This window comes from Microtus pennsylvanicus, chromosome 6 (assembly GCF_037038515.1).
Source record: "Microtus pennsylvanicus isolate mMicPen1 chromosome 6, mMicPen1.hap1, whole genome shotgun sequence".
NCBI lineage: Eukaryota > Metazoa > Chordata > Mammalia > Rodentia > Cricetidae > Microtus > Microtus pennsylvanicus.
The window spans coordinates 82,705,997-82,725,731 of record NC_134584.1 but is presented as its reverse complement, the minus strand read 5'-3'; the positions used below and the strand labels follow the sequence as shown (position 1 = coordinate 82,725,731).

At 40.8% G+C, this 19,735-nt stretch overlaps 1 protein-coding gene and 1 pseudogene across 12 annotated transcripts in view; both read right to left on the bottom strand.

Annotated features, from left to right (window-relative positions):
- Positions 1-19,735, bottom strand: part of Inpp4b (inositol polyphosphate-4-phosphatase type II B) — a 757,204-nt gene that overhangs the window by 275,479 nt on the left and 461,990 nt on the right. The gene's annotated exons all lie outside the window — the stretch shown is intronic.
- Positions 5,579-6,413, bottom strand: LOC142852684 (non-selective voltage-gated ion channel VDAC1-like; annotated as a pseudogene).

The following is a 19,735-nucleotide window of genomic DNA, read 5'->3' as shown; positions in this document are numbered from 1 at the left end:
AATGGAAATAAAGGCTAGCACCCCTTCACCATGTAAATGCATATTCTACAGTTGGTATCACAGGTGCTGAAGACAACAGCTGGACCCTGACTAAGCAGTTGATCTCTGGGTGTTAGGACTCCATCCTGCTGACTCATTGCTGCAGTCTGTGCCTTCAGTGCCCACCTATCTATCAGGGCTTGGTGCCCAGCGTGGCTCTGTGAGGATGTAGTGGAAAGTTCAGGAGGCGAGCTTTAGTGGGACGACTTTAGACGGCTGGGGTGTGCCTTTGAAGGGGAGACTGAGACCTGGTCCTTTCTTTTTCCTCCTTTTTTTTTTCTATCTCACAACTGTGAATTGGGCAGTTTTGTTTCTCCATATGCTCCTGCTAGATCCACGGCCTCATCAGAGACCAAAGCCAACAGCACTGATGGGTCATCAATACAAACATATGACCCGGGAAACAAAACAAGCCTTTCTTTAGAGGTTAATTTTCTATGGTATTCTCATAGTGATAGAACACTAGCATACTCCCCCCGCAAACTCATGCACAGATATTATTAGTATGCAAAGTATTTATAGAGCCCAGTTCACTTCCATATTGTCTACCTACACCAAGAGTTTGTCAGATCAGACCTCCATAGTGCGTCCATCCGCCTCCCTGTCCTTATCCAGCATCTTAATATACAAAATCATTGTGTCATCATTCTGAAAAGTGGAACGTCATTAAGGCTAATTCGCTAATCTCACACTAGACCTGGGTAGACCTATGTGCTTCAAAGAATGTTCTGTCTTCAAAAGAAATAATTGGAAGTTTATGGTTGGTGAATCAAACAAATACAATTAAGTTCAGGTTCAATTATTTCAAGGATACATATGCTAATTTCTAACTCATGATCATCTCAAATCTATATTGCATTACTATTGCCCATTTTACAGGTGAGAAAACTGGGTTTTAGAAAATCAAAGTCATTTGTCCATGTCACTTCATTAGCAAGGGAGCAGGTTTGTCGTCAGATGGTCTGCTTTGGGAGACTAGCCCCATGACAGTGTGTCTCTTCAGAGCCAGGACTGACGGTGACTCTAATGGGCTTCCCTGGGGTGGGCTTAATGAAAGTTTTTAAAACTAAAACTCCATTAGCCTCCAGGAATAGATACAGAAACAATTGATCACACTACTAGCTTTAAAAACGCCACCATTACATATTAGCAGCCCCCAATTAAGACCACAGTCATGAGTTAATGAACAAGCCATTAGACAGAAGACAGTAATATTAACACAAGCACACATCTATTAATCTGTTGTCCTCCGGAAGTCATTAGTCCCAACAATGGAAGGCTAAATAATTTCTAGGTAGCATGAGAACAATTGTGGTATAGCCCAAGTACTTCATAAGGTCATTTACAATTTAGAGTTTGTTCATTCTTGTCAAGAGATTATGGAGCTCCATTGAGAAATTATTCAATTAATATACCTATAAAGCCCAGTCTTTCCATGAACTAGAAAATAGAAGGTTAATATGAGGCATGGAGTGTAGCAGCTACCAATGTATCTAATCAACTAGTATTGACTTCCTTTCCAGGCAAAAAGAAGGTGGCGATTCCAGTACCTGGATTCTCCTATCACAATAGATTCCTTCCCCGTGGATATTTTCCAAAGCCTCTAATACTTTGGTCCATAAGTCTCAACACAGCTGCTGGTCTGAATTACCTGGAGAAGTTTTAAAAGTGCCCATGCCAGGATCTCTGTCCTCATTCCTTTAGTTAGATCACTCTAAGCACAGAATTTTCTTTCATGGCTCTTTGTTTCAAACATATGTTGGGAGAACAATGAGGCTCTAACCTTAACTTTCATCTTGAAAGAATACACAAAACAAATTAGCTTTTGCACCAAGACATCTGGCTGATGAGGGAGTGGAGAGATGAGTGTCTCAACGTGAGTTTGCTCGTTCTAAAGCCACTGATTTATCCCCGCTCCCATGCAGGAAGTGACAGCATGCCAACGGCCTGGAATCCTTGACGTTTTGGTTGTGAGCCTAGCCTTTAAGTCTGAACCATCTCCGCAGCCCAACCCTGCATCTCTTATTCAAACCACCGGTCTGCAGTTCTCCATTGTGATCCAATAAGGGGGTATGTGTGCTCAAAATTGTCCATAATGATGCTCCAGTAATAGTCTCCTTTTAAATCCTCACCTTTTGCCCCGGACACAGTAGAATCTCCCGAAGGTTGTATGACCTATAATATCTTGAAAGATTACATATAGAACACACACTGTCTTTCTTTATTAATCTGAATTTGAAGAGATTTACAAACATGAAACAGTGCTCCCTTCTTAGGACAGGTTTTGTTTTCTCATAACAAGATTAAAAAATGGGTGCAATTTAACTTAGTTAATTATTTGTGACTTTACATAAATCTGGACTTTGAAAGTTTCTGAGTTTTGATTTCTAATGAGAAATACCCATGACTATCACAACACATGTAAATAAAAGTCCCTAAGACTTGCAAGAATTTTTAATATTATAAAGTGTGTGACCCCAGCTGAAACCCTGCTGCAAGTGGGCTTTTGTGTGGGGAATCTCACCCTTTCGGAGAAGGGTTCTCTGTCAAAGGTGGATGGATATTCATCACAGGAACCTAACTACCCTGGGCACCTGATACCCCAGGTCACCCTGGGACACAGTGCCTCCAGGACCTTGGTTGCTCTCTTTGCCTCCAGTGTCATTGTACACAGGTTGAGGAATGGCAACATAGTCAGGAACAAACAACAATCTCTTCAAATATTACTTTTGAACACCAGAAAAAGATGGAAATTATCAAAATCGGGGAAGTGTGCACAATACTGAAGCAGCGTAGTGCTATTAACTGTGACTAACTGAAGCCATGTCACCGGCTAGTGGAGCTAGGCTGCGCTGATTCTGACTGTAAGTCATTTCTAATGAGGAAATCACAACTCAGAGGAAGCTAAGAAAGAAGAATATCTCAGTAGGCCAAGGAAATGTGAAGTGCAGAGGCTCTGAAGCCAAAGCGACTGACAATCCAAAGAGAAGAATAGGGAAGAAGTGAGAAACAAGGCAGGGTCAATGAAAGGCGGGACTCCAGGAACACTGGGTTCACACTGTAATTATGACAGGAAACTGCCAGGTTCTGAGCCAAGAAATAATGTGACCTTTTTCATGCTTCAAAAATAGCATCCAGTACGTGGAGAACACATGGCAAGAGGCCAATAATGGAAGAAGATGCGACAGGACAGGAGCCGTTCACAAATGAGACATAGGACAACTTTCTCCTTTCTCTGGAGCCAGGAGCAGGCTAGGTATGTAAGCTTTAGGAAACTCATCACTGGGTTCCCTGGAGTCACTTGTTTTCAAATATTTATACAAAGCACATTGATATTGACAGAAAACAACAAGAGTGTGCAAATTCCCATGAATGTGATTGCATTAACCCTTGAGGAAAATAGTGCTCAAGGGTTACAGACATATGTGTGGGTTAACCATTAGGTAAGTAACGTTAGCACTAAATAATGACCGATATGCTGTTCATAGCTCATTGATACTGCAGTTATTAAATAATAGTGCAGTTCTTAAGCTATGGGAATAGTTGGAAGAATGCAACACACAGCAGGAGGGAATTCAGTTCTACTGATACACACAGGGACAATCATTTCATTAAAATTGCCGTGAAAGCCTGCAATGAGTGTCAGTAGAAGGACATGGACGCTGGCAGGAACCTGCAGCAGTGATGAACAACACCTATCCGTTGCTTTGTTCTGCATTGTGACCATATCAGTAAGCAAGGGCTCAAAGACATGACATTGGCAACCGGTGACACATGTAGAAAGACACAAAAGAAAAGAACAGAACCAACAAGTTTAAAAGCAACTCCTCTTTCTAGTACCAAAAGTCTTATCAACAGGACTTGGGGAAAATGTGTGGACACAGCTGTGTGCCTGGCTGTACCTGTATCCGGCTTTGTCATTGAAGTGGGAGGTGTGTTTTATCTGCCTTAAAGCACTAACCCTGTGACAGGCTTCTTTCTTTGTCTACTGGGTGGTTTCCTCCATGTTTTACAAAGCAACAATCAGAACGAATGATACACACACACACACACACACACACACACACACAGAGAGAGAGAGAGAGAGAGAGAGAGAGAGAGAGAGAGAGAGAGAGAGAGAAGCATATTCTGCCAAGCAGGACAATTTCAATGAACTGTATTTAACAAATGCCAAAAACAAACTGTATATTCAAGCAGTAAAATTTTATAAAATAGACCTTCTTATGTGCTTATGGATTTTACCATCTCAAAGAAACTATATTTGAAATCAAAAGCTTAACATCAAAATTCTTGACTGTTGGAGGATCTCTGTTATGGATATTCTGTGCTTGAGTTGAGTTTAAACTCGGCGTTCTTGCTGCCTCGGAGCTGATGAAGTGCATGTAATGGGTTCTGGCATCTTAGAGAATTCTAAACTTCAGTGCACTGAATCCAATGTCCACCCATAAGAGAAATAAGAAGTGTTGCCACAAACTCAGCTTGACACAAGATATTCTTTTCATCTCTTCCATTTCCTAAGATCAATTTTCCTATGACGCTGTCATAGGAAACTAAAGCATCTCAGCTAATGGTGTTCCTCATTCTCACAGAGTAGGGGACGTCACAGAGGACAATATTCAATGGATTTCATCCAATCTCTTTTCCCCTTCCCTTTCCCCTTTTTAATGTTCTATATCATTTTATTTTTATGGCACTCTGAAAGTTTTAATTTTATTCAATATTTCATTCAAGTTTTAAGTGATGTGAACTCCAGCATTTGAAGAGGCGGAGCTGACTTTACACAAAATAGAAAACTACCTGCTATACACAGAAGACTCCATACTCTACTCATATTGTCATGGCGTGACTGCAGTCCACTGCCCAGCGCAGAAGTGGAGATCCCCGAAGCTATTTCACACTCAGTTATGATGGGAGGATAAAAGGAAAAAAGAAGACAAGGAGGAGCGGGACCAAAAGAAGAGGAGGAGGAAAAGAAAAGAGAATCACACCACAAGTAAGAATTAAATCCTGAATGACTGTCTCCATAATGTCTACTTTCTCCACCCTAAACTGGCACAAAAGAAACAGCTAACCACACCCTGAAGACTACTCTTGGTGTAAAACAGGTAACTGATGTGCTCGGATGGGGTCAGGGCATGGGCATCTGTGTGAAAAGTCCCTGTCACACGGGTGTGTACATGCTTCTTAGCAGTTAGGATTAGGACACCAAGATTCAATGCTCAGGAATCCAGTTTCTTCTGTGAACACGATACAGATTTGCAAAGGGCTGGCATATTCCCGGGTTTCATTTGCATCCTGGCATCTCTTGAAGGAATCCTCCCCAACCCACGCCTGTAGCTAAAAGGATGTTTCTAGACTGGAGTTTCTTCTGTACATCTGAAACAGTAACATATTAAAGCAGAGCCATCTTTAACCTAGAGATCTTATGTGATATTTATCAGTTCTGGCACCCCCAACATACAACATTAAAAGGTACCCTAAATTCTGAAGGTAGCTAGGCTGCAAAATAGTTTAAAATGAATGATTATACAATATTACATTATACTCTAAATTCCAGTCTCAGACCAAGCTTGTGGCTGCCAGCACTGATGTTCTTGCCATCCAATAGAGCTGACATCATCAGCTTTACATCTGGCTTTGTGGTCTGAGTGTACTCTAAGCCAATCAGGCTGTTCAGTTTTGCCAAAAAGAGGCATCAGGGCCGACCTGATACTTGACTGCTGTTCTGAAGTGAGTATTACTGTTTCCTGTTGTCCGGGAGAGACTGATAGCAATCTCCAACTTCTTGTTCACTTTTGGTAAATGGAGCCACCAAACTCTGTCCGGTCATTCAGATTGGCATGAACCTGGAATTCGTTCATCTTGTAGCCAATTGCGAAGCTGTTTTGGGTCACAGGGGAGTTGAGGGTCTCAAAATTCATTGAAGAGCCAGCCAACCCGCATAGGTAAGCACCATAGCACCTGGGATGGAGGGCCCAATGCTGTTAAAGTCCACATCACAGCCCAGGTTGATACGCTCCCTCTTGTACCCTGTCTTGAGCTTAGCACTGCTCCTCCGTTTTAGGGGAGCCAGGTGAATACAAGGTCAGCTTCAGTGGGGATGGTCTTCCACAGCGACCTCAGTGCCCAGGGCATTGTCTTTGTTCCACTTCTCCATAAAGACCTGGCCATTCTCAGTTCGGACCATCTGAGCTTTGTTTCCAGGCTGCTGTTCACTTCGGTAGTCTCCGTGTTGGAGGAGCCTGAGAAGGGAAATTCCAATTCTTTCTTGGACTCATCTTCAAACCAAGTCTTATAATGCCAAAGCCATAGTCTTTGCTGAAGAAATCCCTGGCAGACTTGCCCACATCAGCGTACGTAGGAGGCACAGCCATTGCTTCTGAGGAGATGACAGCAGGAGCAGCAGCAGCTGCGGCAGGGGCTCGCTTCTTTGAAAGTTTTAAACAAGATGTTTTGATCATATGTGTCCCCACCCTGGCTTCTAAAGAGTCTAAGCTCCTGAGGCAGCTGATGACCACAGGAAACTGTGTCTTCTGGACACATAGGGCAGCTACACATACAAGCTCACAGCAGCTGTGACACCAGGCACAGAACCTGGGCGAGGCCAAGCTAGGCCAATTCTCAGAAGGAGAGAGGAGCTGGGCACAATCTCACCCCAAGCCATGGAGCTACCAGAAACTGATAGCCACTGCAAAAGGGACAGTTTCCCCTAAGAGTGTAGCTTCAGAAACTTTTTTTATGTTTTAAGAACAGTGGTATACTCCAAAACCACAGAGAAACCCTGTCTCGAAAAACCAAAAAAAAAAAAAAAAAAAAAAAACAGTGGTATATAATAAATGTCTAACTGTTGACTCTCAGAGCCATGGGTAGAATGCTATGAGCTATCTGCTAACTATCGTGTATAAATGCCTCACCTAGATACCACTACTGCCTTCCATACTGTTGACTGGAGATTACCAGCTATAGGTTTGGTAGGGATGTGTTTGATCAGCTCTCCAGACCTGTTCCAAAAAGGGCCTATTACCCTATGATAAGATCACTGTGGTCCAGTGATGGAAATGTCTGTGAGGCCTATCCCTTGAGATTCTGGCATATTGTGAGGCTGGCTGCAGCTCCCACAGGCTTTTACATGGAAAAATTAATATGTAACTGATTTTTAATGTAAAATCCTTTTCATCTTATGTGTTACAAGATAAAATCATGTCTCCGAAACCGATCATTTTAGTCAAGAGTCAGTAAGTAGGGTCTAGATGCCTAGCTATAAAAATTCAGAACTATCTGCTCAATCTGATTCTTAAGTGAAGAATTCTTTTAAAGCTAATGGAAACTTTGGCCATGGGAAAGCCACACACACTCCAGGAAGCCGGCTTACTAGAACTTGTCTCATGACTTGTCTGGGCCCCAGGGTCAGTGTTAAGTGCCCTGGCAGAGAGTGCTGGATGCTTCAAAATTTTCTCTATCTTTGGAGTATTTAATTGCAAACTTTGCAGACCACAGATCAAGTTCTATACCCATGACCCATGCTTAGAAAAGTAATCTCACTCAAGGTCCCAAAAACAAGGAAAAGAAGCCCCAGATGCTGCTGGTCCATAGACGGTGCATAATTTCTAAGTGACAGTCGAAGTTCACAGAACAATCTCCCACTAAGAAATTTTAAAATGTTTCTTTTTTCAATTAAGCAGGAGGTTTTATTTTATTTTAGATTTTTTTTAGCATATTGACCATACTAATAATATCAAGTCCAGAAGATAGGGTAAATTATATTTGTTCTTATTTATATTAGTATAATTACATAGTTTTGTCCCACTCAAACTTTGTAATATGACAGGTTTTTTTTTTGCTACCGTTTTAGTATATCAAATTACTTTATTAATAATAGGGGAAGAAACTTATAACCTGTAATGAGAGCCTTTATTTTTGGTTTTCCTTTACAATGACACATAAAGGGGATAACCATCAGCAAACATGTGGGACAGCTTTTGCGAGGATTGTTAAGTCAGCAACCTTCATGGGATACACCAATATTCATGAAAAGAACGATGGGATAGAAAAGTACAAAATGCTAATTTTAAAATAAGCTGTACTGGTCCTCAATAAACTTTGGGAAATGAACAGCTAGGTTTATTAAAGAGGAATAACATGATTCTGGTGACAAAAGAGAAGAAATGGGACATGGTTTGTCATGAAAATCCAAGGGAGAGCTGGGTGGTTCAATTGCAAAGAGATGGTTATTATGAGCTGATGGGCATTGAGATTAGACAAGGCCAAGGAAGGAATTCAACCCTGCAACTTCCTTCTTCGCGACTCATAACAAAATTGTGTATAGACTCAATGTCTTCTTTTCTACTCCGTTTTTCATTTAGTACCTTTTAAAGCTGCAGGCATGGACCCACAACTTAACCTGGAGAACATAAAGCCTGGAGGTACTGAAGAAGCCATCCCTGTGCTTCCCGAGCACAGGGGATGAGCAGGGCCATGCCAAGCATGCCTGATCTGGGTAGCAGGTGTCACAGGTCCGTCCTCTCTGTTCGCACTACTCTAAGTGAGGCCGGTGGGTGACAGTCCTAGAATTACCTGGGAACTCATTAGAAATGCCGATCCCTTTGGTCCCATGTTGGCTGAATTACAATATTATACTCCTTGGGTAGCAGGGTACTTGGGCAGTCTTTAAGTACATAAAAGCCTGAGAAAGCCTGACATAAAAGCCTCATTCATTCAAAATGAAGGAGTTTGTAAACAAATAGATTGCCCCTTCCTATCTCATCTGTCTTGTGGAAATCAGAGGAAGATAGGGAAAAAACCCAGAATATTAGGTAAGACATATGTTTAAAATATTTATGGTGCTCCATCACAGTACAGTTTAAACACCATAAAAGTCAGCTGTAGTTGGCTATACTTTGTTACTGATAACAGTTCCCGTTGTTGGTTTGTTTTAGTACGCACTGCATTTACAGCATCGACCTGCCTTTATCTACCTCAGCTTTGTTGCTGTACACTTGACAACATGGATTAAAGGCACAGACTGTGTACATGATGTTTGGGTACGCACAGACTGTGAAATGATGATGACAAGCTAATTCACCTTTTTGTCACCTTCCAGATAGATTTCTTTATGGACAGCTGAGACCGGCTCTCGTGAGTTCAAATGCACAGCCTAGACTCATTAGTTACAGTTACTACACTGCACTTGAGACCTCGCAGTATTCTTAGAACTGAACATTTGTGCCTTCGACCAACATTTCTCCACCTCTCCTTCCCCAGCCTGTGATGACCACTCTTCTAGTTATTCTGTCTGTTTCTGTGAATTGGATGCTTTCAGATTGCACAGGTAACTGAGATCATCAAGTTCCCTTTGCCTGATTTATTTTAGTATATATATATATATATATATATATATATATATATATATACACATAATATATAATATAAATATATATATTGCCCTTCAGGCTTATCCATGTTGTTGCACATGACATAATTTTCTTCTCAGTGATTATAAATGTTCATTATATATATGTGTGTGTGTATATAACAATTTAATTTTTATTTCTCCATTTTGTTATACACAGATTCTTTCCGCATCTCGGCCACTGTGTCTCATGCTATGGGTAATGAGAGTACAGATACCTCAGTACAACATGGCCCTATATCCTCCACTGTGTGTTCTGAAGAGGAATCACTGGATCACTTGGAAATTCCACCTGTAATATTTTGAAGAACTCCCATGTTGTTTTCCACAGTGTATCAGCTCTATTCCTCCCGGCAATGGTGTGGCTGTGTTCCTTCCCGCCATCCTCGCCAACATTAGTTACCCCCTGTCTTTCTGATAATAAACACTCTTGCGTGCTAGAAGAGATCTGTCCTCGGGTTCGTGTGTACATTCTTTTATAACTAGTGGAGTTGAGCTTCTTTTCCTTCGCAGTCATCCTTACGGAGATATCTATGTGAGCCATGTGTGTGTGTGTGTGTGTGTGTGTGTGTGTTCACATGTATAAGCATCAAGAGACTCATTTGTAGGAGTCATTTCTCTCCACCATATAAGTCCTGGATGCTGAATCAGTCAGTCAGCTCTTTTAACCTCTGAACCATCCTGCTCAATCCTTTGTCCATTTGTAGAGTAGATTTCTTGTTTTGTTTGGCTTGTACTATTAAGTTGTGTGTTTTCTTTTACATATTTTTGCCTATTAACTCCCAGATACACATACATACACACATAGACAAAACATACACACATAGACAAAACACACACACACACACACCAATTATTTACCTTCCAATCTACATACTCCCCCTTCATTTTCTTGATTATATGCCTTTAAATATTGAATACAAAGAATTTAAGGAGTTACTCTACATTTAAGAACCACAAGCTGATGCCCGGTTAGAATTATGCACTGTAATACCTCACTAGGACAGTTCTTCAAATTCAGGCAGCTTCCTGAGAAAGAATGCAGGAGAGAATAAGTCTTTCTGAGGATTTGCAAATTCCCAAAGCAGCAAGAGAAGTTATAAAAAGAAAGGCATTCGACCATTTCCATGGGAACATCCTCATGACTCCCGTTATCTTTATTACATTAGAAAAAAAAAGTCTAGTGAACAGCTACCTAATATTTTTATGGGGGCAAAGAATGCTTTCTTTCCTAACTTCTGAATCAGCATGCTCTGTGTGTGTGTCTGTATGTGGTATGTGTATGTTTATGTTTGTGTGTGTATGTGTGTGGGGTCTGTATGTGCATTTATGTTTTGTGCATTTGTGGTGTGTATGTGTGAATGTATGTTTTTGTGCATGTGTGTATGTGTATGTCTATGTGTGTCTGTATGTGTGTCTGTGTGTGTGTGTGGTATCTGAGAATGTATATTTTTGTGGATGTGTGTATATGATTATCTGTGTGTGTCTATGTGTGTGCATGTATGTATGCACTGCTGTGTGCTTGTGTTTAGTGGACAGATTTGCAGAGCTAGTTGTCTCCTTCTGTCTTTATGTGCTCTCCATAAGTACCAGCTGTTTAACTCAAGCCTCTAGTCTTGTTACTTCCTTTACCTTCTGCGCCTTCCTGCAGGCCCACTGCGTGCAGGAAGTGCACGTAGCCATTCTGTCAAGGAGTGTACTCTGTAGTTTAGTGATTAACAGCAGCTATAAGTTTTACTCCTCAGAACCCTGTTTCCATTCAGCTCTTGAGAAACTTGTTCTCCATGTACCACAAGAAACATTGCTACCACTGAATGGATGCTGACCATGTATTCGCCCATCCTATTAAGTGTCTGATGTTATAAACTCTCAAATGCTAAAAGGAAATCAGTGCCACAGAAACCCTTGCAAACCAGACAGAATTAATATGAAATGAGAGAATGTGAACAACAGAATCACCAGCCCTCTTACAGTAGTCGCTGTATGTTTATGGGACAGAAACACACAATTGCTTCATGCCGTTTAACCACTACATCTAAATTACCAGCACGGTGAAAATATTACCTGAGGGGAAATGCAATTTGGCCAGCAACTTGTCTGCACCTTTTCCCCAGTGACCTCTACCTCTGCCGAGGAGACAATCACTTCCTGAGCTTGACTTTCCTTTCTTTTCCTTGAAGAATGTGCCAGAGGCTGTGGTGCTGGTGCTATTTCCTGCTTGCTTTTAAGCTTAGCAAAAACCTCATCAACACTGTGCATATTCTCTTGTTCATATGTCTTTTGAAAGTTGCTCAAATTATTTCTTACCTGTTCAGGTTTCTTTTCATTGCCCGAATTTTTTTTTTTCTGGAACTATACATATAAAGTGTCCTATCCCCGTTGCTCTCAGTGGATATCTGGTTTATTTCATTGTATCGATTGGGATGCAATAAAAATAAGTGGTGTGATGAAATTCTTCTGCATGGGTCTGACCACATGTAAGTCACATCGACAGTAGCTGCTACGGATCTTCAGCCCTGACCCCTGCACCTGGACTCGCATAATTTATCATGGGGGCTTCCTTCATGACCCCTCAGTCATGTGAAAGTTTCTGCTCTTGATCTATTCTAGAACTGTTAGAACGTGTTTTTCTTGTCAGCTTTGGTTGGGGAATTGACCCTCACTGTAGTCTGAATGAGGCTGGTTGCCACGTGCTTATCTGGCATTTGAGATTTCCTTTTGGAATGTGTGGGTCTAAGTTTCCTGCTCTCTTTTTCCCTACAGTTGACTGGCTTGTGCTCGTTTAAAGGGTCTTGCATGTGCGTTAGTTACAAATGGTTCTTTTTTCCTTTGTAACTTTTATTTATTGCAAAATCTTTCCTCATTTCTCTTCTTTCAACTTTGTGGTGTCTTCCACCTGACCCAGAAATTTGTGTGTGACAAATTTGTTATATTTATATATTATTTATATATTTAATATATTATTTATATATTATTATAAAGCAGAACAAAAAACAAACTATAAAAAAACAATAAAAATGTGCCACTCCGTTGATACTTTTAAAGGACCACTTCTTGAAAATGTATCCAACATCATCCTACCTGATTTTCTATCCTAGTAGTGACCCAGCTGTACTTAACATGACTGAAGCCATGCTAGCTCATAATGGTCTTTGCAAATGGTTTTTAGTTTTTCATGTGTCTGAAAGTTTCCCTTCCACAAAACCTCAATGCTGAAGTCTTAAGCAACATCCAACGAATTAGTTTTTTAAATTCCAATTGATTAAGTGCTATGTGAGAGACTAACCTCCCAATTTCTCTAACAGTTTGCAATTAAAGGCAACTCACAAAGAAAATACTGTAGATCATGCATAGAAGTCTCAATGGCAGCCTCACTGTTCCCCTTGGCAAACACACCCAGCTAATGAGAGGGTTGGATACTCTTTCTTCTTTTCAAATTTAACACCACAAGGTTCTTGGATCCCAAATTCTTCATAAACACCAAATGTTTGCTGCTTCACCTAGCATGGAGAACTTGCACTTCTGGCTTTAATTCTCACACCCTGTAGTGTTCAATAGACCCCGTCTTCCATGTGCTTCTTCAGACCCCTGCCTGCCCTTTTCTGTCCTGATATTGGTGCCTGGAGGCTGAGCCCTGGATTCAATCAAAAGAGCTTCTTGTGTTCCATACCTTTCTAAGGTGTTTTACCAGTAAGGACTCTGATAGTAAGCAGCAGGAGGAGAACTTGAAGTTGAGATGCAGGATGCCCTGCCTTCCTTCCTGCCAGGGGGCTTCTGACTGGCTGTGTGCCTTGTCCATACTGATGCTCTCTGCTCCGTTCTGTCCCTGCGTTTTCCTCTGGACCTGGGAATGCGAATGGCTCTACAGTTACCAAGCCATATTACTGCGCTGCTCTGAGCTTCTGCTTTGCAAACAGTCCCTTTGTAAACAAACTCTCCTGGAATTATTTCTCATTTGCAAGTGCCATCTGTTTCCTTTGGGGACTCTGACTGGTACAGATTTAATAGCCATGTGTGTGTGCAAGAAGAGAACCAAAACAAAGCGTTAAGGCACATTACCATGAGAGCTGCTAGCTCAGGCTCCTGGGTAAAGCCCAGGGAGGTAAGCACGTCGTTTCCCGAGGAGCTCAGAGAATGATCAAGGAACACACTCACTCTCTGGAGCTTTGGAGATATACGCAATAATGAGCACAAGGTTATCTGTCTCTCTGAAGGCCAGGTGCTCTCCAGCAGGACGGAGTTGTAGACCTCAGGCGTTGACTGACAGCTGGATTTCATGCTGCAGGGTATGGGATGTGCTGTCTCTTTACAGACCCTTGGGTCCTCTTGTTAACTCATCAGTATTCACTACCACATTTTGAAGCTAAAAATGAGACATCACTGAAATACACTTTCTTCGTGGGCCAATGGATCCTAGCTATGAACCCAATTCACAAATTTTCCCTTACTATTTTTCCTTTCTTCCCTTTGTCCAAAAACGACACTGCAGAGACTTTTGATGCTTACTCATTGATTTCATACTCCACATTCTGTCACTCTCTTATCTTCTCAAGCTTTGGGTACAGTAAAATACCTCCTATTTAGTAGCTCACATGAAACTTAAAAGTAAAAATATTAGGATGTGAAAATAATGTCCATCAGGATGCAGTGAGAAAATATGATTTCTCAGGTAGGAATGGTTTTCTTGCAGGCAAACTTCGCTGTGGAGAAATGTCTCCACACTAAGATGTGTTCAGCACCATAGGGAAGGCACTTTAGTTGATAGAGCCTGTGAATTGAAGGTACCAGTTGGAAATAGGCAGGGTATGTGGACAGAGGAAGAGCTGTGGCATGCTCTCCCACTCTGCCCCCTAGAGACAGAGGTGGCCTAACTGCTCCATGATGGGTGACTAATGCTTAGGAACCTGAGATCCCCTTGCTCCCCAACGCACCTGATTTTCATGTTAGTGGAAAAGGCAACAGGGGAAATGAGGGCTCCCAGCCCCCCACCAAGTGCACCCTGGTTTCTCCCTTCCTTTCTGACTGTGGTGAGGACCTCAGACTTTGTACTACTCTGTAAGAAGCAGATCTTATGTATAAACAGCTGGTCATCTGACGGCCCCTAAAACACAGACAAAACCACACAAGATCTTTTACCAAAAGTCCATCAAATGCCATCTGTATTAAAATTCACACAGCTCTATTGCTGTGTGTGCCTCATTTATGAGAGAGGACCTTCCCAGCTGGAGCACTGCACCCTAAGAACCCAAACTGCGACCCACTAACCAATCCCAGCTGGAGCACTGCACCCTAAGAAGCCAAACTGAGACCCACTAACCATTCCCAGCTGGAGCACTGCACCCTAACAATTTAAACCACATCTCACTAACCATTCCCAGCTGGGGCACTGCACCCTAAGAACCCAAACTGCAGCCCACTAACCAACCCAGCTGGAGCACTGCACCCTAAGAACCTTAACTGTGACCCACTAACCATTCCCAGCGGGGGCACTGCACCCTAAGAACCCAAACTGCGGCCAGCACACTCCCACCATTATTCCCTGATTATTCCTGTGGTAAAAATTAAGTTACATTTTTATCAGAAAAGTACCACAAATTCTATGGTATTTAATAGTGAATATTTAAGTATGCTTATTTGATAGACAAGCTGCTTTGGTTATTGTTTTGCTAATATTTAACACTCTATAGAAAAGCAAAAGTGGGTCTCTTTACGTTAATACTAGCTGATGTCTAAACTCAACCTCATGTTTATATTTTTAAACACAAGATGTGATATAAAACATACATATTTTATTTCAGGGGATAATTTAGGTTGAAGAAATGTTCACTTATAGAAGTTTTATCCTGACACTATTTCTTAAGCCTACCAGAATATAAACAGATATAGCCTTATATAGTTGTACTGGATTTACTTGTGTTCCATAGAGATGGGCGATTTCAGTGCATAATGTATTGTTTGCTACTTTTCTCACTGATGTGAGAAGCACAAAAGGGCTATAAGGGAAGATGAGTTGTTTTTGTTTGCAACTTGAGGGTATAAGGCATGGCAGCTGAAGCGGGGTGGGGTGGGATGGGGTGGGGAGGCTGTTGGTCACACTACATCAGCAACCCAGGAGCAAAGAAAGAGGACAAAGGGGTTGTTGTACTATAAAACCTCAAGGAGCACCCTGCAATTCCCTGTTTCCTCCAGAAAGGCCCCACTTCATAAGCTTCTTTAGCCTTCTGAAACAATGCTACCAGCAGGGGACCGAATGTCCAAACACACGAGCCCATAAAAAGAATTTTGTTTTCAAAGTACAACTTGCAAGCACATTTAATTCAGTGCGATTTAGCTGCATTGTGATCTCTGTAGCTGTGATTAAACCATCCAATGCCAAAGGTAGACCAGATCTCTTATGATCCCCACATCATCTAAGCCTCTCAAATCCTCAGTATCCTTGGTCCACTTAATTTCTTTGCCTTGTGTGAAGAAGATGTGAGGTTTGCTTCTAACCTAGGAAATGACAAAGATCATGAGCTATGGCTATATTAGTGGTCATGCAACATGAAAAATGTGACAGATACCGATACCACCTTTATAGATCTTAAGATTCTGATATAGTGTAATGGGCCTAAAGGCTATCTTTACAGACTTGGAGAGGTTCACATGACAAGAAACTGCAAGTAGCCTCCAACATCTGAGATGACCTCAAGTATAAAGATAGCAAAATCTGGGGTTCTTATGCAGACAAAAGACACAAAGTTCTACCTACAACAGGGTTGGCAAAGACAAAAAACAAAAACAAGCAAGCAAAACCCAGGTTCTTGCCCAGTTGATTTCCAAGACAAGAACATGGTGTTCAATGGTTCAATACTCTGTCTCTAGCCTCTGAGACCATGGGCAGAGGACTCAGTGAGGACAAATCTGGACCTAGAGTAACTAGAAGGCAGTAAATATCTGAAGCAGGAAGCTACTAAGTTTGCGTTATTATACATTTCTCTATCCTCAGTTCCTTTCCATATAAAATAGAAATGCTTGGATCTCCTAGATTAGTGGTGAACACTAAATGCCTTAGTGATTTCAACACACATACTCCCGGCCCTGATTCTGGGAAGAAGCTCAATCATTTCTACAGCAATGGTGTGTGATAATTACATTTCTGAAGAGTAAATATAATTGTCTGAGGAAGATGGGAACGCTACTGAGGTTAATAGTGAAAATGAAATCAAGAAGAACACTGATTAACCAAGAACTTCACAAACTCAATTGTATTACATTTGATGTTTCAAACAACTCAAAACAAAATTGAAAACCAGGAGAAATTGCCTCAAGGCATTGTCCCCTTGTCCTTGCAATCCTCCTCTCCAGACTCCTAGGCACAGTTTCCCTTAGTAACTGTCTGTGTATGGTGAAAAAGAAGAAATCTATTTTAAACTTGCACTAGCTCAATCCATGCTTGGAACATAATTGCCTCTTCTGCCAAAATGTAAGAATTGTTCCATATTTGTACAAGAAGATAAATTAGAATTATAGGGAAATATTTATAACGGAAACAATTTCATAACACATAAAAAATTCAAAATATACTTCACCCATTTAGAATAGAGAAATCCCACGGCTAAAGCCTTCATTTTCCTTAATAGCCATCCAAACTGGCTTGTTTTCAGGCCAAATCTCTGGAAGTGAGCTTTATTTATTACTCTCATTTTGATTTCAGATCATTTTAATTACCAATAAAAAGCAAGCACTGATACAGAGTGGGATGTTTATGCAATGCTACTTATGTGGATGTTTTAAAGCTATAATAGATAGTGCCCTCATTCCAAAGATTCTATAAAACACTTTTATAAGTGAATACTGATTATCAAAATTTTGTAAAGTCACTTTTACTAGTAGAGAAAATGCAAAACAAAGAATGACTTCAAGTCATTGTCTTCAAGTATGGCCCGCACAAGGCCGAATATTTCACCTCACTCTCTCAAGCAGCACCCACGTCTCAGTTCTGTTATTGGAATTATCACTGAGAATGTGAAGGGTTTCACTTATACACTTTTAGACACAGGAGAGAACATCTGGATATTACCAGCATCAGAGCTGCCGTGAAACAATCCTGTGGTCCTACTTTATCATCTTAAACCTAGAGGACACTTTGCAATACAGGCAGATGAACAAGACCACGTAGGTATGATGCCTGGTGAAGTCAACGGGGATTTCAATCACCGACTAGATTTTCTAGCCCATCCTATTTTATGCTGATGAATATATTGATGTTCTAGAGATGGAGGAAGAGCCAGGAACAGAACATTTATCTAATGGATGATCAGAATACCCTGTGCTGCTGAGTTCACATAAATCCCCATACCTGTGAAAGCTTTTTATTATAAAATCCTGAAAGTTTAGAATAAATCAGACTAATATAAATTGGCCTTTCATAAAACTTGGAAAATGGAGTTCTGCCTATATTTTTAATAATGAATCCTACAGGCAGAGCTGCTGGCTGGTCTTTGAGAAAAATATGTCCAAGAATTCCAAGTCACCCCAAATGCCTTTTATGCCCATTTTCATCTGCCCCACACTCTGATTGATACACCTTCTCATCAACCGAAATGCTAGCAAAGCTCAACAGTTTGATGTCATCGGCCACTCAACATTACCTGCTTGTAAATTTGGCCAGACTATTTAATGCTTTTGATGCTTTATCTCTACATACAGCAAGGAATAACATCCTTCATTCCTTTTTTCCAAGGGGGGGGGGGCTCGGAAGCAATACAGTGTGGGTGCAACTTGAAAATGGTAAGATATTGTGTAAATACAACATAATATTACCATTAATATTAATAGAGTGTTTCTGGCCCTTAGCCCATTGGATGTGAGTGGTGCTACTTCATCAGTTGAATTTAGCAGCATTTATGAGAAATGGCACTTTTGTGCTCTCATGATACAATTTAGTAGTCATCAGACTATGCCTATCTTTTCTAATAATGATTATAAATTGATTTTATTCATACTTTATAAAATAACCCCTCTCTTGCAGCTAAAGAGGAACCCACCACAGGAATCTGATGCTCCCCTTTTCCACAAAGATTTCTTAAGCAGATAACTGTTCCCGCCAGATGAGGAATGTGACAAATGACAAATGACTATGGGAGACCCACACAGATGTGCATGCACGTCCACACATGCACACACACAGACACACACGTGTGGCATGCACACTCACACACATAAATGCAGAATCCAAGCAAAGATAGGCGACCAACTCATTTAGATTTCCAACAGAACAGTAGTAATCTACATTTGAATTATTTTAAAACCACTTAAAAAAAAACCCTAGAATTATCAAAGGAAGATTTTTCTGTTACGTTGATATCAGGAACCATAACTGTCCGTGTCCTACATTCCCAAATAGTTCCATTTCTTTACTGTACAACTCACTTAACAAGCTAATCCCTGGACGTTAGCCCCCCGGATCTCAATGTTTTCATTATGGGACTGTGGTAATTCAGACAAATTTCCATCTCAACTGCTCTCCTTAATTTACCAACACAGGCAAACAGGAAGTCATGAAAGTATAGCCACAACAACAGCAAAAGGAGTTCTGACTCACTGCATGTCATTAGTGTCAAAGATGTGCTGATCTGGGCACTTAAGTTGCTTAGACATGGTCTCCATGGCCTAGATGTTTATGAACTAGGAATCAACAGCGTCTTCTTCTTCCCTTTCAGGAGAATCTGCCCTGCAGACTCCTTCATTATTAAACCCACATCGACTCCCTAAAACAAATCGGTCATTAGCTTGGTTCCATTTCACTTTCATCTTTTTGACTCTTGCCTTCTGTTACTCCAGAATTTAAGCGGATTTGTGGGAATGAGAGAACAGACAGAAAAAATGGAAATGCAAAATATTTTCAAATACTAAATGCCATGAAATAATAAAAGCTGAAGTCAGACCACAAAAGTGGTATACTCATGAGGTAAGAATAAATATATATTACCATATCTATCTATATAGAGAGATATATTACCTTAATAAACCAAACTAGAAGCCAAAGAAACAGGAGGTGTGAAATTTTATTTGGGTGAATAACGGTAACCAACAACTGTAGACTGAGGCCAGGGAGGAATGAAGGATGAGGGAATTTTGTTTTCCAAACATTAAAGGGCAGATTTTGGATCTGTTAAAGTAAAATACATTATTCTTAATATGATTTCTGCTCTAGCCACTATAAAAAATAAATAAATAAAACAAATTAGAGTACCGTCAAGGCATGCCTCTTCTATCTAGACAACTATTTTGCTAAATCAGAGC